Source organism: Musca autumnalis, unplaced genomic scaffold (genome assembly GCF_047663935.1).
Source record: "Musca autumnalis isolate F117 unplaced genomic scaffold, ASM4766393v1 scaffold_5, whole genome shotgun sequence".
NCBI lineage: Eukaryota > Metazoa > Arthropoda > Insecta > Diptera > Muscidae > Musca > Musca autumnalis.
This window is the reverse complement of record NW_027412088.1, coordinates 38,491,195-38,517,088: the sequence shown is the minus strand read 5'-3', so window position 1 is coordinate 38,517,088 and position 25,894 is coordinate 38,491,195. Positions and strand designations below refer to the sequence as shown.

Genomic DNA, 25,894 nt, shown 5'->3' with positions numbered 1-25,894 from the left:
TTAAAACGTATTCGTCCAAACATTTTGAGGTCGAAAACCATTATTTCGATGACACAAATTTTGTTCTTATGAAACTGTATATACCCTCTTTAGTCTAAACGCTGAGGGTATAAAAACCACTAAACATAATTTCAATATTTGTCTTCATCAATACAGAGATTTCTTTGTTCTTTATTTAAGAACTTAAAAGTTAATGACGTCCTTATCATAAACATAAACAAAGAATATTTTGTCGGAAATTATTTAGTAATGAATTGAAAATGAAAATAAATTATTATCTTTTCAAATATTATATCATTCATTTGTTTTCTTATATACATATTTATTTCAAATTAACATTTCCTTTTCATTTACAGTTGAGGGCAGTGGTAATGCAAAAAGGCCAACATTATTATCGTCAGCTTTTTCATCTTGGTAGGCAAATGATAAATTGATAAATGTTCATACTTTTGGGTCAAAGCAAAAGATATTTATCATTTCATTAGGTTTTCCATTTGCTGTTGTTTTTCTGTTAACATCACATGGGGGTTGCAGCACAAGAGGATGGATGAAAGCTTTTGTCCACAGTGTGCGTAAACATTCAACAGTAAGTTGTAACCAGTTGTTGTGTTGCTTGGCTAAGGGAAGAGATGAACAATTAACAATGACGTTGAGTTCACTGAGTCGAATTGGATATACACTACGCCATATAGAGAGGTTTTCGGTTTGAATGTGCTTAAAATTTATAATAATTTTACAAAATATTGTTTTCAAAGCTTTATTTATATTTAGAAATCCAAGAGCAAACAAGGACTCAAGAAACATCAATAAAGAATACATGGGAAACAGTTAAGAAACATTAAAAATTTAGAATTGGGACCTTCAGAAACTGTGATTTTTAATATAACTGTGATCATTATCAATTTACCTATATTTTTATAAGCTACAAATATTGTAACAAACGTAGTACCTCTACCATACGCTAATGTAGGGTATAGTAAAAAAGGAAATCTGGTGTATTCCACAATTGACACTTTTGCTAAGATTTCCTCAGTGTTTTGTCTTAAAAAGCAAACAACCATACAAATGGTAGATAAACAACAAAAAATGAAGATGACGATGACATTCTTTTGTGGTGAGGAAGCAACAGTGCGGTCGGTATCAGCAACAGTCGCAGAAAGACATTATGCCAAACATATCATCGTAATAAAGTAATATAAATTAAGGTATGACCTTTTTGCTTAGAAACAAATAAATAATTTTCTTTTTGAAGATTTGGCATCTTCGAAGTGTTTTTCTTTGCGTTAGCTGTGAAGAAGAGGGCAGGGGTTTAATGATGATTGTGATGCCATTTGTGACCATTATCCCTGGACATAGTCTATACCCTTATGATTGTGGTGGGGGGGATAACGAGAATTGGGAATTAACTGGTGGTTTATTCCATTTGGGGTTTAGTTTTTTTCTTCACTTTCTCGCCACCACCACCAGCTTGTTGGCCTTTTGTTCTTTAAGCTATTGTCTTTTGTGGTTTGATATTTGAAGAGGATTTCAGTTATTTTTTTAGTGCAGTGCTGGTGATACTTAATGGTTTATAGGTTAAATAATCGAAATAATGATTAGCATCATTTAGAATATTAGGGAATGAGCTAAGGGACGGGGAAGTTGGAAGCGAAAAGTTGAGTGTTTTGTTGTGTGATTTTTGTTGTTTATTTATAAATTGAAATTAATGATGATTGCAACTTTTTTAACAATAAAGCATTGAATATCATTTATCATTTTTGTTTAAGCGGAAAGTGTTATTATTCACCGTTAGATTGGATTGTTGGATTGTAATCAAAATTAGAATTAACTTTTTTGATATGGGTTTTCATAATTGAAGTCAATTATATTTGAAGTGATTAACAAAGAGGGAAATATTGAAGAGTTATGTAAATAAAAGTTTGCGTAATTAGGGCAAAATTATAGTTATTCCGAAATGCGACTAGGTCAAATCACTTAATTTTGTATACCTTCAGCCTTACTACAACTACTTTTGGGACAAGGGTAGAGAACCAGGTAAAAAAGTATCAGTCGATTATGTTGACAGATGGATAATCTAAGCCTGTAAGCAAACAAAATCGATTCCTCCAATAATTGTGAATAACGGGGGTTTTCTGATATTATGGCTCTTTTTGGACGTATGAATTTGCCGATGAAAAATATACATGGGGATGAGTGTAATCGGACACTTTTTAAAAAATGGTTTTGATTTCCTTATTTTTTGCTGTATTGTTCAATTTCAATTTATAAATTTCATCTTTATTTACATATAATAGTTTACAAATACATACATAGTTTGGGATTTTATCAAAAGATATTTCAGCAATTTAATACAAAGGTATCGTACATATCTTAAAAACTGAGTATTGGCTAAATGAACCGTTTTAAAGGAAAATAGGAAAACCTTTATATGAATAATATATATAATTCAAATAATTGTGAAAATACATATGCTTATAGACTTATTATGTTAACATAATAAAGTCACAAGCATACAATTTTCAGTTTGATAATTTTTTAGTGCATAAGTTAAGCTATTTCTTTACATTCCCTTGTCAAAGGATAAGTAGAATTTTCAATTCTTTCAAAATATTTATTATTAATTCTATTTATGAAGTCGACTATTTTATCATATTTGGTGGATCTGTGTACTAAATCTGTAGAGTATCTCCAGTGTTTGTTATGTATTATTTTAAGACATTTGTTTTGCAGAATTTGAAGCTTCTTAATGTGCGTTTTTGCTGCTTTGTACCATATAGGACAGCCATAAATAAGAATTGGTCTTATAACACTTTTATAAAGTAAGTTTTTGTTGTTCAGGTTGAGATGAGATTTCTTACTTAACATGGGCCAAAGAGTTCGAATTACTTGCAGTCCCTTTTTACGAGTTTCTTCAATATGTTTTCCATAATTCAGTTTTTTGTCAAGAATAACACCGAGATATTTGACACTTTCTTGAATTGTAATTATATCTCTTCCCAGGCGCAGGTTCCGATTAGGAAGTCTTTTAGGAGAGTTGTTATAGGGGAATACTATAGCTTGAGTTTTGAGAGGATTAATTTTAATTTTCCATTTGTAAAAATATTTTTTGCAAGCATTAAATCCTTTTTCCATTTTCGACATCAATGATTTAGTAGTTTTACTCGACGCAATTACAGCTGTATCGTCAGCGTAGTAAGCTATATCTATATACCGAGGTGGTTTGAAATCGGAGGTATATATAGAGTATAATAGCGGAGACAAAATTGACCCTTGAGGTAACCCGTTAGGGATTGTTCTAGGCGAGGACAAAATTCCATTTACGTTTACTACAAACGAGCGGTTTTGTAGAAAACTGGCTATGAGTTTACAAAGATATGAAGGTAGATTGCCTTGAATTAACTTGTAGATTAAGCCTTTATGCCATATTGTATCGAACGCCTTCTCGATATCTAATAGGACAAGCCCCGTTGAATATCGTCTGTTTTTATTTTGAAGAATTACGTTTCGAATGCGGTTGACTTGATGAATGGCACTGTGTTCGGGTTTAAATCCAAATTGTCTTTCTGATATTATTGAGTTAGTAGCCGCGAATTCTGTAATTCGGTTATGTATAATTTTTTCAAAAATTTTGCCTATGTTGCTGAGTAGGCTGATAGGTCTATAACTGGAAGGATCTGTTTTAGGCTTGTTTGGTTTTGAGATTGCAATGATTTTAGCTGTTTTAAAGTGTGCAGGAAAATATTGTTGGTTTATGCAACAGTTTAAAATAGATACGAGTACTTTCACAGCTTTGACCGGAAGATTTTTAATTAGATTATTTGGGATATTATCCAAGCCAGGAGACTTTGTTGCTTTTAAATTTCCAATTATGGCGGAGACTTCGTCTAACGAAGTGATGGACGTTTGTAAATCAGGTAAGTTGTTTTCATTCATAAATGTTTTGTACGTAGAATTTACTGTTTTGTCGATAGAGTGTTTGTAACTGCTTGTGAGGTTGTTAGCAGACATGAACGTGTCCGCTAATAGCTCAGCCTTTTCATCATCTGTGACTATTTTCCTACCATTTTTAACTAGAGAACAAACTTTATTTTGTAGTTTTCCTCGCAATCTGCGACTTATACTCCAGAATGATTTGTCACCGGATCTAATTTTAGAGAGCATTGTGTTCCATTTATTATTCCTTTCTTCTTTTATTTTATTGTTTATCATATTGGAGAGTAGCTTGATACATTGCTCGTGAAAATTGATTTCCTGTTCGTTAACAGCTCTTTGGCTTCGTCTTTTGTGAACTTTTCTTTCTTTAATTAATTTGACGAGGACATCCGAAAATTCAAATTTGTTCGAATGGCAAATTTTTGGTGTTGATTCACAGCAAGCATACGTGATAAGATCCACAAGTTTTTTAATTTCATTATCAATTTCATGTGTATTGTGGCATGATAAGGATGGGTTGGTAATACTGCTATCAATAATGTTTTTAAATAAGGCCCAGTTTGTTAACTTATAATTGTAACGACTACAATCCAGATAGTTAGTAGTTGAATTTGTAATAGAGCATATAACGGGGCGGTGGTCGGAGGGTATTTCATAGTCTAGAACATCAACAGTTAAGTCAAGGGTTGAATTGCTTAAAATGATGTCTATGACTGAAGAGTTACGATTATGTTGGTAAGGGTAATATGTAGGATTAACAGGATGAAAGACAAAAAAGTTACTATTTAATTGGAGATTGTACAATACATTTCCTGCGGTGTTGTTGGTAGTACAATTCCATGATATGTGTTTGGCATTGAAATCTCCCAAAACAAGAAAATCTTTGTCATGATTTGTTAACTTTTTCACATCATTACAAAACGAAGACGCGTATTTGGGCGAATATGCTGATGAAATAATAACAGACTTGTTATTAATTGAAATTTCTACAGAGAGATTTTCAATAAGTTGAGTGGAACATAAAGGTAAAAGTTTATGCCTGATATTTCTTCTTACGAAAATCGCAACTCCACCTCCTCTTGAGTTGTCCCTGTCGTTGCGATATATAATGTAGTTTTTGAATGTAAGTCTGTGGATGGATTTGAGATGGGTTTCGTTGACGCAAGCAATATGAATATTTTCTTTCTCGATTAAATATTCAAATTGTCGCGCATGACATATATTCGTAATACCATTGGCATTCCAATGGAGTACGTTAATCAAGTTAGATCTATGGAAGTCCATAAGCATGTTTAACCATAGACATCACCACTTGTATTTGCTGAATTTTTGTTGTACAGCTTTGAAGGTCGCCTAATGCTTTTGTAAAAATATCGAAGAGCTCATCGATGGTAAACATATCATTGCGGCCGTTTAGTTGACCTGCATACGAAACTGTACCATAATTATGGTTGTTGTTTTTGTTGTTGTTGTCCATAGGAGCGAACATTGCGGGAGAAAACATAGTTGACGTCTGTTGTTTATTGTTGTTACGTCTGCTATTTTTATTTGTTGCTCTGGTTCTAGTTTCCAAATATTGCGAACGCAAAGGGCAGTTGATGTCATTCGCGGAATGATCTGTTCTATCATACCCTTGTTTCTTGCAGTTAAAACACGAGAAAACTGCAGGTGTTTTTTGTTGCTTAGTGAGTGGACACTCAGTGCTTTGATGCTGTTGGGCGCATATCATGCAAGCAGACTTGCGATTACAGTGCTCTCCGCCGTGCCCATACATTAGGCAATTCCAGCATTGAGTCGGATTGTCTCTCTGTTTGGATTTATATTTCTTCCAAGTTGCTATAATCTTGCAAATAGTCTTGACATTTTGTAAAGATTTAGGATTGAAATTTTTTCTGACGAATTGTACTTTATAAACTGCATTGCTCGGGGAGCTGTATCGCGTGATAACTTCCGTAACCTGAGTAGGTGATAGGTTATACTCTTCTAGTTCTTGTTTAATATCGGAGGTGCTAAGCTTTGGCAGACCATAAAGGAATATGGTATATAGACGGTTTTCTTTGGGATTGTAGGAGTGGAACTCGATATTTTTTTCAAGTAGTAGTTTTTTATATTTCTCATACAATTCCATATTTGGCGGGAATACTTTTGTTCCTATTGATGTACGTTTATACACGGAATCTTTACCTAGCAGATTTTGTACTTCAAGCAAAGTTGTAGTAGACTCAACCACTATTGGTGGTGGTTTAGCTGGTTTTATTGGGGCAGTGTTGGCCTCCTGTTCTAATTCCATGTCATCAGGAACGGCTAAAGCGCTAAAGCGATTAGCACTGGTGGTTGGAATATTTAAAAATGTGTTTAGAGGAACAGGACGAGACCTGTTGTTATTAAGTCTCGCTGATTTCTTCATTGCCATTGGGAATGACTTGGCCGCTGGGGCCATTGTTGTGTACGATTTAAACTCGTGTATAAATTGTCTAGGTTTTTAGTTCGTTGTAAGAAAATAACAACAAAGAACCGAAACAAAATCACACGACCAACGTAAATATGAGAAAAGAATATTACACTTTCCGATTTTTAGCAGACACGACCGTTCTCTACAAAATCCGCAAAACATTTCAGTATATTTTCAAATTTTTTACTAACGGTCTTAGAGATATCGCGCCTTGAAAAAATCGAATTCTCTAAAACTATGTGCAAAGAAATATTCATATCTTCTTTATTATTGGCCCAAATAGTGGATATCTTTTTCTTTTGTTTTGTATATTTTGCCATTATCCTATAAAAACAGAAAAAAATGTTGCGTTTTAATATTTAAAATAAATTTTTATCCATCCTTTACTCCTCGATTTTCGTCAATTTTTTTACATTAAACTACCAGTAGCTACAAAAGTTGTAAGTCCTATTTGGTAGCGGGATTCGAATAACTACTATTTTTTCTATTTTTTTTTTTTTTTTTTTTTTTTTTTTTTTGTTTAAATTTGTCATTGCAACATTTCTTTTCTACCATTGTGAATCGTTTATTACACTGTGCAACACTGAACATGCAAACAACTTCTAGTGGGCATTTTCTGAAAGTACATATTAAGACTACAAAACTCCTAGTTGGGTTTCGTGTTTTTAGAACGGGTTTGGATTTTATGACCTCATCTATACCGGGCTAAAACGACCCTTTTTTAATTGATTCGTGCATTATCTCAGAAACTAATAAGAATTTGCGGTCTTCAGCAATATTGTAGAACTAATACATATATCTGGCATACGAACTACGAAAAACCGCATATAGCGCATCAAAATTGATAAACTATAGGAAAGATTGCATAATTTCTGGAATTATGGTCAGTAACTGTCAAACTATTGAGAGTTGAACCAAGTAGCCATTCGCAAAAACTTTCCAAATAATGTCCTTGGCAATTCTTCAGAATATTCTGAAACTGTAAAACACTTATTTAATGTTGGTTAGGCGGTATTTCATGTATTTCTTTCTACAAAACATATTTCATCCCGTGTGGACGGGCTGTTTATTCTCATATTTGAAATTTCAATAATTTGTTGGTATATTTATATGCTAAAAATTAAATTATATGCTAGAAATAACGCGATAGAGGCATTTTACAACAATGATATGTTCTGAAGCGTTGTGTTAAATTCCAGTGAATATTTTTCCCAAAGATAACATTAAGAAAAATTTGACTGTTTTGGAGATACGCTGCGAAATATATGTATACAAATCACGGACATTTTAGATATATTATAAAATTTGAGGCAATAAATGAGGTAATTCGTGTTCATTATGTTTCCAAATACATTCTTTTTGTTCTTATCTACAAGTTTGCTGCGGATGTCATGAAGAGATTCGTATTGGTTTCAAAGATATAGTCCCTATTTTCTTTAAAAAGTCAATATTTAGCAATGTTTAGATAGGGCCATAAAATCCGAACCCGTTCTAACAAAACAAAATCCAAATATGGTTTTTGTCTACTGCGTCTGTACTTTCATAAAAACCGCATATGAAATTGTTTGCACAAAATTACCTTGAAAATGTTGCACAGTGTTATTTTACCAAAAAAAAAAAAAAAAAACCAGTAGGAAAAGACCAAATTCGGGCGGGGCCGACTATGTAATACCCTACACCAGTCGAAATATGTAAAAATGGAATAATTAGTATACATACCAATACGCAAATTGGAGCCATATTTGGGGAAAATCGTTAAAATACCTAAAATCGGGAGGTACCGTTATATGGGGGCTACAAAAAAACATGGACCTATCTTAACAATTTTAAGTGGCGAAATTTCGTGGCCACTGGGAACAACATATGTAAAATTTCAGCTAGTTCAAGCAAAAAATGTGGCTAAGATCCCTAAAATACCTTAAATCGGGAGGTATCGTTATATGGGGACTATACCGAACCGTGGACCTATCTTGACAATTTTAAGTGGAGCAATTTCGCGGCCATTGAGACCCTCAAATGTAAAATTTCAGCTAGTTTGGACAAAAAATGTGGCTAAGATCCATAAAATACCTTAAATCGGGAGGTATCGTTATATGGGGACTATACCGAACCGTGGACCTATCTTGACAATTTTTAGTGAAGCAATTTCGCGGCCATTGGGAACCTCAAATGTAAAATTTCAGCTGGTTTGGGCAACAAATGCGGCTAAGATCCTTAAAATACCTTAAATCGGGAGGTACCGTTATATGGGGGCTATATCAAAACTTGGACCGATATGGCCCATCTTCGAACTTGATCTTCCGACGGCTAAAAAAATGGTATTCCCCAACTTTCAGCGAAATCGGTCAACAAATGCGACCTGTATGTTGCGAACGGACGGACGGACGGACATGCATAAATCGACTCAGAAAGTGATTATATGTATATCCCTAGAAGGAACTATGGGTCTATCTCGCTTCCTTTTGTATTTTACATACAACACATAATACCCCTTACCACATAGTGGTGTAGGGTATAAAAAACAAAAAATAATTTTTTTAAAATTTATTTTGTTGTTTTAGTTAGGAATTTATCTAACATCCTAACAACAGCTTCATCTTCCATTTTCAAAATGGCTCAGTAATTATTGTACCAGCATTAAATTAAGTTTTTTTTGTGACCGAGATAAGATTGACCAGATAAATTCCCAAATAAAACTACAAAACAATTTTTTTATTTAATTTTTTTTTCTTGGTAAAATAAGAAATTTTTCACACTGATTCAAAGGAAATATTGTACTGACAAATTTTAAAGAATTTAGAAAAATTAGAAAATTTTAAATTACACTGTGTGTAATTTTTTTGAGTCAGGGGAAAATTAACCATATTTTGAACCGCAGACGAAAAATAATGAGACACCTATCCCGGCGTTTTTCCCTGTTACTTCCAATTTCACGGTTCTGGGCCCCCAAAGACCTAAAGCCTTGATGCAAAAAACCGATATAACCCATCTTCGAATTTGAACTAAGTTTGGACAAAGTATTACGAAAGCCAAATTTTGGACCGAATCCGTTCATCTTTCGAGAATCATCGTGCGCTCCATCCAGACGGACGGACATTGCTCAATAGACTCCAAATTGTCTGAAACATATTTCGTCCAAACATACTTGGGGTCTAAAACCATTATTTCGATTAGGCACATTTTGCCCGCATGAAAGTGTATATACCTTCGTTAGCATAAATGCTAAGGGAATAAAAATTAGTAGATTTTTGCAGTATTGAAACCGACCAATTGTTCTACTATAACTACAAAATTATAACAACAGTGAAAATCATTACAAACGTTTGAAATTACAATCTTCGAATAAAAAACATAACATAGAAAAATTTTTCAATAAAAAAGCGACAGAGGAAAATTGTTTTCTTCGATATTCAACAACATTATTCAGAAATCGTTCAGAAATATGTACGCAGATTCAGAAGAAAAAAATGTCCTATTTCTTTTCGAAATCGATTCGATTTCTCTCCGTCATTTCCTTCCGTAATTATGTCAACTACTTCATACAACTTTCGTAACAACGATATAGTCGATAACTGAAATAAACTGTAATATGTTTTGTGTAAAAAGTGAAGTTTCAAATTTCCTTGTGCATTTTAATAAGAATATTTGAAACATTGACAGTGGCGTTGGTCGAGTCTACTATGAGCAAAACGCATGCTTAATTTTGGTGTAACTGGTTTCTGAAAGACCCAGAAGATGAAAAAAAGTGCGTGAAGTTGAACAAATTTGACGGTTTTGCTCATATTTCTTCTCAGACTGCAATGGCGTGGTGAATTATGAATTCTTGCCACAAAGTCATACGGTCAATAAGGAATACTTAGTTAGTTGGCTTTGTGCAGAACATTTGTTCAATTAGCCGAAGTAAGAAAAGATCTCCAACCTGTGCCTTCCAGATCTGCGTGAACCTCCATGCGGCCCGTATTTATACGTCTTTTTGGAGGGTTCATCATCACTCACTCTTATGACATGGCCTAGCCATCGCAATCGTTGTATCTCGATTCGTTCAGCTACATTGATGTTGTTGTATAGTTGATATATCTCGTTGTTCATACAACGTCGATATTCGCCGTCAACGCAGATTGGCTCGTGGATCTTTCGAAGACATTTTCTCTCGAAGACACCAAGCACTGTCACTGTCTTCGGAAACATACATTAGCACGTCCAGTATCAGTGTTTTGTAAAGTCTTACTTTTCTTTGACGAGGTGTGGCTTTATCCCTAAACTGCTTACTCAGCCCAAAGTAGCATCTGTTGGCCAAAACTATTTTCTTCGTATTTCATAACTGATATTGTTTGTTGTGTTTATGGAGGTGCCGAGGTAGACGAAGTCCTTAACTACCTCAATATTGTATGTACCAACATTCACAGACGGTGCGAGATCTGTGGACGTATTAGAAGTCGATACCATCAACTTAGTTTTATCGCAGTTTACTGCCAGACCGACATTAGCAGATTCCAGTTACTTCCTTTACCGATCGACCCATGATACAATGTCGTCGGTATAAGCAAGTAACATATGGCTGTTTGTTTATATTGTTCCACTTCTTTTGACCTTCGCGTCTCGTATGACCTTTTCCAGCAGAATGTTGAAGAGAAGGCCGTGTCCTTGTCTGAAAACTTTTTTTTCGTAATAAACACTTCGGAGAGGTTCTTTCCACTTTTAACTGAGAACCGAGTATCAGTTAATGTCAACTTACAAAGCCTTTAGTAGGCTTTAGTCGCTCACACAATATGTCAGATACTATCTCCCAGCAAAAATACTCATTACAAATTGGCCTACTTTCTCATTATTTTAACACGGGCATGTCATAGGGAGTAAGTACTTATTTTTTGGCACGTAAAAGTAAATAAATAAGTACTTAAATAAGTAGTGACGACTTGACGTAACCAGGGAGTAACTACTTATTTATCTACTTTTTAGTGGCCAAAAACTAAGTACTTACTCCCTATGACATGCCCGCGTTAAAATAATGAGAAAGTAGGCCAATTTGTAATGAGTATTTTTGCTGGGCTTATATGCAATAGGGAGCAGTCATATGCCCCTGTAATTGGAGCACACAGTCTTATCTCCCTTCTTGTGGGCTGGACATAGGATGCTCACGTTCCAATGGTCGGGAACGCGTTATTCCTGCCAGATGGTGATAGCTAGCTGCTGCCTTATTATTCTTCAGCCAGTTTATTGTTGTCTTTACCATCTCTTGGCTGGGGGGTATACATTCAATACCATCATCTGGGATTGGATCTGTGGTTTCTGCATTGTCTTCGTTAGTATTGGATACCAGCAGTTTGGAAAAATGTTCTTTCCCGAGCACACTATCTGTATCAGTTACCAAATTACCTTGCTGGTTCTACAGGAGGATGAGCCTACAAGCCATCAGTTTGATGCTTTTCCATTTCCCTCATTTTCCTGCGGAAAAGACGTTTCTCCTCACTCCTTTTCTCCCCATACCACTATCGTGCGCTACGCGTTGCTACTGATTGCAGAGTAGCTCTATATGCCGCATTTTTCTCTGGTATCCAAGTATGAATTTTGCGGCTGTTTGCATGGAGTGGGCAATATTTTGCCATTTCGCTGTTATGTTATCGGGATGAGGAGTGATTTCATTAAGCAATTGGGCCAGTTGAGTGGAATATGCTATGGCTATCTGTTGTGATTGCAGCTTACAGATGACCAACTTCCGTCTTGTGTCTGTTCGTGCTTTATTTGCAACGTTCAGACGGGTACGTATCTTTGCTGCAGCAAGGTAGCGATTCGAGTCTATGTTTGCTCCTCGGAACGATCGTATATCTAACACGCTCGATGAATGTCTTCCATCTATCACAACATGATCAATTTAATTTATTGTTCTTTGATCTGGAGACAGCCAGGTGCCCGACATGCTTAAATCTTGTACTGCTAACTGCCATGTTTTTTGCCGCTACGAAGTCTATCAACCTCATTCCATTGTCAGATGTTTCACTATGGAGACTGAATTTCCCGACTGTTGGGCCAAAGATATTCTACTGTTGAGCCAAAGATATTCTACATTCCAATTTTGGCATTAAAATCGCCTAGAATAATTTTAATATCATGTGCAGGACAACTGTCATATGTTTCTTCTAGGCGTTCGTAGAATATATTCTTGGTCTGTTCGTCCTTGTCTTCGGTTGAATCATGAGGGGTGAAGCTGGAGACCAGATGTTTTAACCTTCGAACAACTAGAAAACCGCAACAAAACTCATGCTTTGTGTCATGGCAGCTTAAGCCAGATAGAACTTTAAATTGTAAAAAGTAACACAAAAAATTAAATTTTGATGAAACTTTTTTTATTTGTTTCAGTATACTCTGACAAATCATCATGAATAGAATCACGCTTGAACCACGAGACCATTATATGCGTCGTTCTTTCGCCGATTGGGCTCTAGAGCAGTTGGCAAATGACCCGTTGTTTTATCGCAAAATTGTGTTCAGCAATGAGGCGCATTTTTGGCTTAACGGGCTTGTTAATAAGCAAAATTGCCGCATATGGAGTGAGACCAATCCACAAGAGACCCTACAGACTCCATTACATCCAGAAAAATGCACCGTATGGTGCGGTTTTCACGCTGGTGGCATCATCGGACCTTATTTCTTCAAAAATGAGGCCGGAGCTTGCGTTACGGTCAATGGAGATCGTTACCGCACCATGATCAATAATTTTTTGTTTGAAAATATGGATGACATTGATCCGGATGAGATGTGGTTTCAACAGGATGGCGCTACGTGCCATACGGCGAACGCAACCATCGACTTATTGAAATCAAAATTTGGCGATAAGTTGATTTCGAGAAGTGGACCTGTCAATTGGCCTCCAAGGTCGTGCGATTTGACACCTCTCGATTATTTCCTGTGGGGCTACGTGAAGTCACTGGTTTATGCTGATAAACCAGCAACACTTGATGCCTTGGAAGCCAGCATTGTTCGTGTTATTCGTGACATACGACCAGCAGTGCTCGAAAAAGTGGCCAAAAATTGGACGTCCAGAATGCACTTCGTCAGGAACAGCCGCGGTGCCCATATGCCCGAAATCATTTTCAAATGTTAATGCCACGTATTGATCTTTCGAATAAAAAAAATTTTGATTACAATTTAATTTTTTGTGTTATTTTTTACAATTTCAAGTTCTATCGAGCTTAAATAAACACCCTTTAGAATACAGTGCGTCAACTTTAGGTGTTTTTGTGACGTTTTTCCGAACATTCTAGGTGTACATTCGCAGATCATGGTCCTTAAAACGTTTGCAGGAGTCGTCAACTTTAGAGGGGTTTGTTTTTCTTTTCTTTCGCTTTTTCATAGTGGGAGTGTTACTAACCAGACGCCAAGCCCAAACCGGATGAAAGTACAGCGTTAAGCTACGGATGTGCAGATAAAAGAAAAATTGAAACAGGAGCTGTTGGCAATACCTTCCATACTATGGTTGAGGACATAAAACGATATCCAAAAGCATGATATCCAATTTTTTAAGAGACAGCAAAGAATCTAACGGAAATTTATTCTTAATTACGCTTTTATTCTGGATCAAAAGTAAGAAGTAAGGAGTCACAAATATAAATACATAGAAATGCAATCAGGTATCAAGCAATGTGATCAAAACATTTGACTTTAAAAAATCAAGTGCAGTACTTAGCCATGAACTTTGTATGTTTAATTATGCTAAACTGGAACCTATAATATTTCAACGAACTTTAATTATACTGCTGTTTACAATTATTATTCAATATGATACACATTTTGTTGTAGTATAGGAAATATAATTGATTATAATAGGAAAATCCAATGTTTTCAAACAAAAATTATAAAGACATTAAAATACATATGTATATACGAACATACTATGTTGTTATGTCTCAATAATATATTTTAAATTACACATTAAATTGTTGACGATTTGCATATTTTCATATCTGACCTCCGAAAAACCTATAAATAGAAGCATTAAATTAATTAGCTTGCTAGTTGACATTGTAGTTAAGGCTGGAACTATGGGAAAGTACCAAATATATGTTGTTGTTATTCTTCTGGGATTGCAGGTAAGAGTGAAGACATTGTCTTAAAATATCAACGATATTATACTAATGCTATATAAGTAATATAGAATGCTTATGATCATGTTTGTCTAATATTGCTTTTGTGTTGGTTGCAGCTTATATCTGGAGGCCGCTATTTGAAGATTAGAAAAATTGAGTGCAAACCAAATCCAAAATACGTTCGTAATCACAGCTGCTGGATTAAGGCCGTCAATCGTTATAAAGCGGTTGCTAATATGGATTTTGATTTTAAAATTCCATTGCGAAATATCACTGTAACTACTACAACATTTTATTTAATGCGTTTGTAAACATGTTTTTTCCTATAGGTGAACTTTGCGATATACAATCAAAATGATGCCGGACGCTTTGTTCCACATCTTGTAAATATAACAGCAAATATATGTCTTATGTATAGGAAAACATCATTCGGCGTTTATGCAAACCTTTTTAAAAAGATGTTAACAGCTTATACATCGATAAATCATTCCTGTCCTTATAACGTAAGATTACAAGTTTTTTGGCAAAATATTTCTATAGAAATTAAAAATTACTATTTCTCTTTATAGGAGCCAATAACAGTGAGAAATTTTTTCTTTGATCCTAATCAATATCCAGTACCCGTTGTCCATAGATCATATAAATATGTTTGCAAATTTTTCGAAGGTTATCCCTATGAAGAAGTTGGCTATGTAAACGTTTTTAATGATTATATAGAGACCAGAGATAGAAAAAATTAGAAAATTATATATGGAAGAGTTATTCTTCTTACCTAAAAGGCCTTCCGTAAAGTATCGTTACGGATTTTATAACCGAATAAAGTGGCAAGGTGTATATCATAATCGTGTTGTATAATATTGGGATTAAAAAGAAAAAAATTCGCAAGTTTTTGCAAAGTAATTATTTTTTAATGTATGTATTGCTATTTTGGCAACATCGCACAGTGTCACGAGAGCGACCAAAAATGGTCAAATCCAAGTACAAATATAATGATAGAGTCGACAGAAAACATTCAAATTAGAAGGTTTTTAATTTTGGTATTAATACGTACACTTCTGAATTTTTCTTCATATTTTCCAAAAAATAACATTACTTATTATCTTCAAATATTTGAATTTTTAAAGTAGCGGTAATTATAAAACTAATTTTTTAAGTTGCTTTGAATGTAATAAACTTCACTTGACTTTTGTTTGAAAGCAAATAGTAATTATATGGTTTTTTCAGTTACCCCGACTTGTAGTTCCTAGTTCATAAAAATTACGAAGCAAATTTTAAAATTACTGGAGTGAGAAAAAATGTTTACAAAGTGTATATCGATATTATATGCTGATTGATTTGTTAAAAGCGAGAACTTCAAATGTATAAAGGTGCCAGCTGTAGAGGAACATGTTATTTATCTTTTTCAGTGACCACCTCATTAGAGGGTTACCCCCTTTTTTAACAAAGCGTTCTGCGGTGTCAACTAAACCTCGAAAACGAATGGACCGATCATCAATTATTTTTTATACCCTCCACCATAGTATGGAGGGTATATAAAGTTTGTTTTTCCATTTGTAACGCATTGAAATACTCATTTGCGACCCTATAAAGAATATATATTCTTGATCAGGGTAAAATTCTGAGTCGATCTGTGCACGTCCGTCCGTCCGTCCGTCTGTGGTAATCACTCTAGCATCCACAAAAATGGAGATAGAGCGCTGAAATTTTGGGAAAATGCGTTTTTTGTTTGCAGGCAGGTCAAGTTCGATGATGGGCTATATCGGTCCACGTTTTGATATAGCCCCCACATAACGGTACCCCCCGATTTACGGTATTTTTCCGTTTTTAGCTACATTTTCAGACCGATTTAGCTATAATTTGACATTTAGGGTTCTTAAGTGTCAATAAACTTATATAACAAAAGTAGTGGACATAGGTCTACGTTTTGGTATAGCCCCCATATAACGGTACCCCCCGATTTACGGTATTTTGACGTTTTTAGCTACATTTTCAGACCGATTTAGCTATAATTTGATATTTAGGGTTCTTAAGTGTCAATAAACTTATATAATAAAAGTTGTGGACATAAGTCCACGTTTTGGTATAGCCCCCATATAACGGTGCCCCCGATTTACGGTATTTTGACGTTTTTAGCTACATTTTCAGACCGATTTAGCTATAATTTGACATTTAGGGTTCATAAGTGTCAATAAATTTATATAACAAAAGTTGTGGACATAGGTCCACGTTTTGGTATAGCCCCCATATAACGGTACCTCCCGATTTACGGTATTTTGACGTTTTTAGCTACATTTTCAGACCGATTTAGCTATAATTTGACATTTAGGATTCTTAAGTGTCAATAAACTTATATAATAAAATTTTTGGACATACACTAGCGGTCATCTGAATAGGTTTGAATTTTTATACCCTCCACCATAGTATGGAGGGTATATTAAGTTTGTTTTTCCGTTTGTAACGCATTGAAATAATCATTTGCGACCCTATAAAGTATATATATTCTTGATCAGGGTAAAATTCTAAATCGATCTAAGAACGTCCGTCCGTCCGTCCGTCCGTCTGTGGTAATCACTCTAGCATATACAAAAATGAAGATAGAACGCTGAAATTTTGGGAAAGTGCGTCTTTTGTTTGCAGGCAGGTCAGGTTCGATGATGGGCTATATCGGTTAACGTTTTGGTATAGCCCCCATATAACGGTACCCCCCGATTTACGGTATTTTGACGTTTTTAGCTACATTTTCATAAGAACCCTAAATGTCATTTGGCTATAATTTGACATTTAGGGTTCTTAAGTGTCAACAAAAATATGTAACAAAACTTGTGGACATAGGTCCACGTTTTGGTATAGCCCCCATATAACGGTACACCCCGATTTGCGGTATTTTGACGTTTTTAGCTACATTTTTAGACCGATTTAGCTATAATTTGAAATTTAGAGTTCTTAAGTATCAATAATCTTATATAACAAAAGTTGTGGACATAGGTCCACGTTTTGGTATAGTCCCCATATAACGGTACCCCCCGATATACGGTATTTTGACGTTTTTAGCTACATTATCAGACCGATGTAGCTATAATTTGACATTTAGGGTTCTTAAGTGTTAATAAACTTATAAATTAGAAGTTGTGGACATAGGTCCACGTTTTGGTATAGCCCCCCCATAACGGTACCCCCCGATTTGCGATATTTTGACGTTTTTAGCTACATTTTCAGACCGATGTAGCTATAATTTGACATTTGGGGTTCTTAAAAGCCAATAAACTTATATAATAAAAGTTTAATTTAGGGGTTGGACATAGGTCCACGTATTGGTATAGCCCCCGTATAACGGTACCCCCCGATTTACGGTATTTTGACGGGTTTAGCTACATTTTAAGACCGATTTAGCTATAATTTGACATTTAGGGTTCTTAAACGTCAATAAACTTATATAACAAAAGTTGTGGACATAGGTCCACGTATTGGTATAGCCCCCATATAACGATACCCCCGATTTACGGTATTTTGACGGGTTTAGCTACATTTTCAGACCGATTTAGCTATAATTTGACATTTGAAGTTCTTAAATGTCAATAAACTTATGTGACAAAACTTGTGGACATAGGTCCACGTTTTGGTATAGCCCCCATATAACGGTACCCCCCGATTTACGGTATTTTGACGTTTTTAGCTACATTTTCAGACCGATATAGCTATAATTTGACATTTAGGATTCTTAAGTGTAACTAAACTTATATAACAAAAGTTGTGGACCTAGGTCCAAATTTTGATATAGCCCCCCATATAACTGTACCTCCGATTTACGGCATCTTTACGTTTTTATCTACATTTTCAGACCGATTTAGCTATCAATTGACATTTAGGGTTCTTAAATATCAATAAACTTATATAACTAGTGGACATAGGTCCATGTTTTGGAATAGCCCCCATATAACGTTACCGCCCGATTTCAGGTATTTTGAGAATTTTACCAACAAGTTTTAACCGAATTATCTGTAATTTGAACATTTGACATTTGAAATTCTTAGTGGTCACCACACCTCTCCACCAAAAATTGTCAAGAAAGCCCCCATATAACGGTACCTCCCGATTTTCAGTAATTTGATGATTTTAGCTACAATATTAAACCGAACTAGCAGTAATTTGACATTTGAAGTTCTTAGTGGTCACAACACCTCTCCATCAAAAATTGTCAACATAGGTCCATGTTCGGATATAGCTCCCATGTAACGGTACCTCACAATTTTCAGTAATTTGGAAATTTTAGCTACAATTTTTAACAGAACTAACTGTAATTTGACATTTGAATGTTGTAGTGGTCACCACACATCTGCATCAACAATTTTCAACATAGCCCCAATGTAACGATACTTCCCTATTTTCGGTACTATGAGGATTTTACTTAAAATGTTTAACCGAACGTAGGTCCATGTTTTTGTATAGCCCCAAAACAAACTTCCCGATTTTCCGTACCTTAGCTTTATTTTTTGGACGAACTTTCTGTAATTTGAAATTTAAAAGTCAACAAAAATTCTGCAACAAAAATTGTTAATTTAAGTTCATATTTTCGTATAGCCCAGATACCTCCGAACTAGCTGTTAATGACATTTGAAGTTCCCACGTTATGTACCGATTTTCGATATTTTGAGGATTCTAACTAAATTTTTTAACCGAATTAGGAGTTATTTGACATTAAAGGCTCCCATCAAAAACTGTCAACATAGGCCCATGTTCTATTAAAACCTCTATATAACAGTACCTCCCAATTTTCTAGCCCACCAACAATTGTCAACAGTTAGATATAGGCACCATAAAAAAGGACCTCCCGAATGAAGCATTTTATGTGTACATTATCTGACATTTTAACGTACTCACTTAAAGTTGGGGACAAGAATGAAAACTAATTATCCCATTTTAGTTCAGAATATTTTATGGTGGAGGGTATGAAAAGTTCGGCCCGGCCGAACATAACGCTTTTTACTTGTTTTTGTTTATTTTTTTTGGGATTATTACGTACCTAATAATCTTGCTTTTTTTTGGTTGACGTAGGGGATGGAAGTTACCAAGCAACGGTCCTGACCGGTTTTAACATGGCAAAGTCTGCCTTTAACACCCGTTAAAGGTAGTGAGCTAACATGTGCCGCGCGTTTACCCATAATAATGTTAAAACCTTGGGTTTGGGCGTCGGATTAGTAACCCTCCCCTAGGAAAAAAAACAGCCTACTATGAAAAAACGAAAGAAAAGAAAAACAAATCCCCCAAAAGTTGACGACCCCCGCAAACTTTTTAAGGACCATGATCTGCGAATCTATACCTGGAATGTTCGCACTCTTTATAGAGAAGGTGCAATCTTCGCATTGGCAGATGTACTTGAAAAGTACAAAGCCGACATTACTGCCATACAGGAAATACGATGGAACGGGAAAGGCGTCACAACAACACCTAAAAGTGACGCACTGTATTATAGCTGCCATGACCCAAAGCATGAGTTTGGTTGTGGATTTGAAGTTAGTCGGAGGTTAAAACATCTGGTATCCAACTTCACTCCAGTGAATGAAAGACTTGCTGCAGTTCGATTACAAGCAAAATTCTTCAACATCAGCTTTATTTGCGTGAACAGATCAAAGATATATTTTACGAGCGCTTAGAATAAACTTATGACCGTTGTCCTGCCCATGACATTAAAATCATACTAGGCGATTTTAATGCCAAAATTGGAAAGGAGAATATCTTTGGCCCAACAGTCGGGAAATTCAGTCTCCACAGTGAAACATCTGACAATGGTATGAGGCTGATAGACTTTGCAGCTGCAAAAAACATGGTAGTTAGCAGCACCAGATTTAATCATCTCGATATTCATAAGGGCACCTGGCTGTCTCCAGATCAAAGAACAAGAAATCAAATTGATCACGTTGTGATAGATGGAAGACATGCATGGACGTACGATCGTTCCGAGTTGCAAACATAGACTCGGACCACTACCTTGTTGCAGCAAAGGTACGTACCAGATTAAACGTAGCAAACAAAGTGCGAACAGACACAACACTGTAGTTGGACATCGCTAAGCTGCAAGCACTACAGATAGCCACAGCATATTCCACTCAATTGACCCAATTGCTTAAGAAAGCGCTTCTCGTCCCGATAACATATCACCACAATGGCAAAATATTGTCCACTCCATGCAAACAGCCGCAAAATCAGTACTTGGATACCAGAGACCTCCACCAAGGAATCCATGCTATGACCAGGATTGTCGTGCTGCTACAGAAGAGAAAAATGCGGCATATAGGGCTACTTTACAATCAGTAGCAACGCGTAGCGCACGAGAGAGGTATCGTGAGAAAAGGAGAGAGGAGAAACGTATTTTCCGCAGGAAAAAGAGAGAGATGGAAAAGCGGGTTTGTGAACAAATCGAGATGTACAGGAGACAGAACGAAGTCTGAAAATTCTACCAAAGAGTGAAGCATCAAACTAATGGCTTTGGTACAGGCATATTCTCCTGCAGAGACCAACAAGGTAATTTGGTAACTGATACAGATAGTGTGCTCAAGATATGGAAAGAACATTTTTCCAAACTGTTGGTATCCGATAGCAGTGAAGACAGCGAAGATACCACAGATCCAATCCCAGAAGACGGTATTGAATGTATACCGCCCAGCCAAGATGAGGCAAAGACAGCAATAAACCGGCTAAAGAATAATAAGGCGGCAGGAGCAGATGGTCTACCAGCCGAGCTGTTCAAAACCGGAGGCGACACGCTGTTAAGGTGTATGCATCAGCTAGTTAGCACCATCTGGCAGGAAGAACGCGTACCCGACGATTGGAACGTGAGCATCCTATGTCTAGTCCATAAGAAGGGTGATAAGACTGTGTGCTCCAATTACAGGGGCATAAGTCTGCTCCCTATTGCATATAAGATAGTATCTGGCATATTGTGTGAGAGACTAAAGCCTATGGTCAATGAAATTATTGAACCCTATCAGTGCGGCTTTAGACCTGGCAAATCCACCATTGACCAGATATTTACCTTGAGACAAATCCTGGAAAAGACCCAAGAAATGCAGATCGACACCTTCCATCTTTTCGTCGATTATAAAGCAGCATTCGACAGCCCTATACGTTCAAAGGTGTTCCAAGCCATGTATGATTTTGGTATTCCTGCAAAGGTCATCCAGTTAAAATAGGAAAGAACCTCTCCGAGGAGTGTATTACCAAAAGAGGTTTCAGACAAGGAGACGGCCTGTCGTGTGATCTGCTCAACATCCTGCTGGAAAAGGTCATACGAGACGCGAAGGTCGAAAGAAATGGAACGATATACACGAACAGTCATATGTTACTGGCTTATGCCGACGACATTGACGTCATGGGTCGATCGGTAAAGGAAGTAACTGACACCTTTGCAAAAGTCGAAAGAGAATATGCTAAAGTTGGTCTGGCAGTAAACGGCGAAAAAACCAAGTTGATGGTATCGACGCGTACACGCAGAGAAAAAATATTTTTCGCTTTTGTTGGAACAAAAATATCTGTTTTGGTTCCAAAAATGTATTTGTTTTGTTCAAACATTGTAATCCGAATCCAAAAATACCATATTTTGTTCCAAACATATAAAACAAAAACAACTTTCGAATTTCCGCAATATTGTAAAAATCGTTAACAATACCGATTGTAGGAACTATCATAATCTAATTTTGTTTACAAAAAATATTGTCAACCCAGAAAACCAGCCCAGAAATTTTTGATTTGAGTGTATATACTTCTCATATACACTTTTCACATAACTTGGATATAAATGTCGAGTATAATATTGCAATCATTGATGAACACAATACATGGTTTGCTGCATTGGCTGACAACAAAGACAAACAAAAAGCCACAAGCACCCACCACAACATAAGGAATAATTAAACACCATAACAAACTCCGGTATAACACCAAACCTCAAAGCACAATGAAGATAGAAGAATGAAACAAAACAGAAACAATTAAAAACAATAGCCTCATTGTTGGTATACATACACACAAAAACAAAGATAAAGGCATCATGTCATACAAACAAAACTCACCAAAATTGTTTTTTCAACACGGCATCGAATAGCGAGAGAAGAGAAAAAATTGTCGAAGAAAAGAGAGAACTATTGTCCAGTTGACAAAAACTATTTTTGGATTTAACAAAACCCAATTGTTGGAATCACAATACTACATTTGGAATTTAACAATATCTTTACAATACATATTTTACTCTTCGAATATTGTTGTATCAATCATATTTTTTTCTCTTCGTGCGTGGTGCCGCCTGGAGAACTGCCTTTAACACCCGTTAAAGGTAGTGAGCTAACATGTGCCGTGTGTTCACCCGTAACCACGTCAAAAACTTGGGTTTGGGCGTCGGGTTAGTAACCCTCCCCTAGAAAAAACAGCCTACTATGAAAAAAACGAAAGAAAAGAAAAACAAATCCCTCTAAAGTTGACAAACAACGCAAATGTTTTAAGGAACATGATCTGCGAATCTGCACCTGGAATGTTCTCACTCTTTATAGATTAGGTGCAGTTTACGCATTGGCAGATGTACTTGAAAAGGAAATACCATGGACTGGGAAAGATGTCACAACAACACCTAAAGGTGACGCACTCTATTATAGCTGCCATGACACAAAGCATGAGTTTGGTTGCGGTTTTGTAGTTGGTCAGAGGTTAAAACATCTGGTCTCCAGCTTCACCCCAGTGAATGAAAGACTTTCTACAATTCGATTAAAAGCAAAATTCTTTAACATCAGCTTTATCTGCGCTCATGCTCCCACTGAAGACAAGGACGAACAGACCAAAGATATATTCTACGAGCCCTTAAAAGAAACTAACCGTTGTCCTGCCCATGACATTAAAATTGTTCTAGGCGATTTGAAAGCCAAAATTGGAAAGAAGAATATCTTTGGACAAACAGTCGGGAAATTCAGTCTACATAGTGAAACATCAGACAATGGAATGAGGCTGATAGATTTCGCAGCGGCAAAAAACATGGTAGGTAGCAGTACCAGATTTAAGCATCTCGATATTCATAAGGGCACTTGGCTGTCTCCAGACCAAAGAACAATAAATCAAATTGATCACGTTGTGATAGATGGAAGACATTCATCGGACGTGTTGGGTGTACGATCGTTCCGAGGAGCAAACATAGATTCGGACCATTACCTCGTTGCAGCAAAGGTACGCACCCGTCTAAACGTTGCAAATAAAACACGGACAGACACAACACGAAAGTTGGAGATCGCTAAGATGCAAGCACTACAGATAGCCACAGCATATTCCACTCAACTGACCCAATTGCTTAATGAAAGCGCTTCTCGTCCCGATAACATATCAGCACAAATATTGCCCACTTTATGCAAACAGCCTCAAAATCAGTACTTGGATACCAGAGACCTCCACCAAAAATCCATGGTATGACTAGGAGTGCCGTGCTGGTACCGAAGAAAAAATGCGGCATATAGGGCTACTTTACAATCAGTAGCAACGCGTAGCGCACGATAGAGGTATCGGGGGAAAAGAAGAGAGGAGAAACGTCTTTTCCGCAGGGAAAAGAGAGAGATGGAAAAAAGGGAGTGTGAACAAGTAGAGATGTACAGAAGACAGAACGAAGTCTGAAAATTCTACCAAAGAGTGAAGCATGAAACTGATGGCATTGGTACAGGCATATCCTCCTGCAGAGACCAAAAAGGTAATTTGGTAACTGATACATATAGTGTGTTCAGGATATGGAAAGAACATTTTTCCAAACTGTTGGTATCCGATAGCAGTGAAGACGGCGAAGATACCACAAATCCAATCCCAGAAGATGGTATTGCATGTATACCGCCCAGTCAAGATGAGGTAAGGACAGCAATAAACCGACTGAAGAATAATAAGGCGGCAGGAGCAGATGGCCTACCAGCCGAGCTATTCAAAACCGGAGGCGACACGCTGATAAGGTGTATGCATCAGCTAGTTAGCACCATCTGGCAGGAAGAACGCGTACCCGACGATTGGAACGTGAGCATCCTATGTCCAGTCCTCAAGAAGGGTGATAAGACTGTGTGCTCCAATTACAGGGGCATAAGTCTGCTCCCTATTGCATATAAGATAGTATCTGGCATATTGTGTGAGAGACTAAAGCCTATGGTCAATGAAATTATTGGACCCTATCAGTGCGGCTTTAGACCTGGCAAATCCACCATTGACCAGATATTTACTTTGAGACAAATCCTGTAAAAGACCCAAGAAATGCAGATCGACACCTTTCATCTTTTCGTCGATTATAAAGCAGCATTCGACAGCCTTATACGTTCAAAGGTGTTCCAAGCCATGTCTGATTTTGGTATTCCAGCAAAGCTCATCCGGCTTTGTAGAATGACATTAACTGAGACGAGATCTTCAGTTCAAATAGGAAAGAACCTCTCCGAAGAGTTTATTACCAAAAGAGGTTTCAGACAAGGAGACGGCCTGTTGAGTGATCTATTCAACTTACTGCTGGAAAAGGTCATACGAGACGCGAAGGTCAAAAGAAATGGAACGATATACACGAACAGCCATATGTTACTGGCTTATGCCGACGACATTGACATCATGGGTCGATCGGTAAAGGAAGTAACTGACACCTTTGCAAAAGTCGAAAGAGAATCTGCTAAAGTTGGTCTGGCAGTAAAAGGCGAAAAAACCATGTTGATACCATCAACGCGTAATATGTCCACAAATCCCGCACCATCTGTGAATGATGGTACCTACAATTTTGAGGCAGTAAAGGACTTCGTCTACCTCGGCACCCTATAAACACAACAAATAACATCAGTTGTGAAATACGAAGAAGAATAGTTTTGGCTAACAGATGCTACTTTGGGCTGAGTAAGCAGTTTAGGAATAAATTTGGAACAGTGAGTCCTCAATGAGTATAAAATATCTTTGCAAAATTTTGTTATAGCCCCCATATAAGGGTACCCCGATTTTGAGTATTTACCCGAATATTGAGTAAAAACTCTTTATCTGCCGAACCACTTGACGTATGCTGACAAAATTTATACTTACTGAGGACTCACTGTGCCAAATTACAGCCAATTTTGTTGTAAAATGTGGCTAATAGGTGATAAATACCTCAAATCGGGAGGTACGATTATATAGGGGCTATATCAAAACATGGACCCAGAGACTCCATTTTCAATACCTTTAATACTATTGATATAAGAAAGTTTTGAGCCAAATTTTATCAGCATACGTCAAGTGGTTCGGCAGATAAAGAGTTTTTACCCAATATTTGGGTAAATATTCGAAATCGGGGTACCCTTATATGGGGGCTATAAGAAAACGTTAACCTACGTTGAAACATGTTTGCGAAGATGTGTTATACTCATTGAGGACTCATTCTGCCAAATTACAGCCAATTTAGTTGTAAAATGTG

At 36.5% G+C, this 25,894-nt stretch overlaps 1 protein-coding gene and 1 long non-coding RNA gene across 2 annotated transcripts in view; one reads left to right on the top strand and one right to left on the bottom strand.

The window, feature by feature from the left end:
* The window catches only part of Sema2a (Semaphorin 2a), a 491,368-nt gene that overhangs the window by 413,589 nt on the left and 51,885 nt on the right, over nt 1–25,894 (bottom strand). The window lies entirely within an intron of this gene.
* On the top strand, nt 14,631–15,215 carry LOC141406151 (uncharacterized). The gene is made up of 3 exons (XR_012413324.1): nt 14,631–14,744; nt 14,799–14,972; nt 15,039–15,215. It is a non-coding gene; the product is annotated as an uncharacterized lncRNA (long non-coding RNA).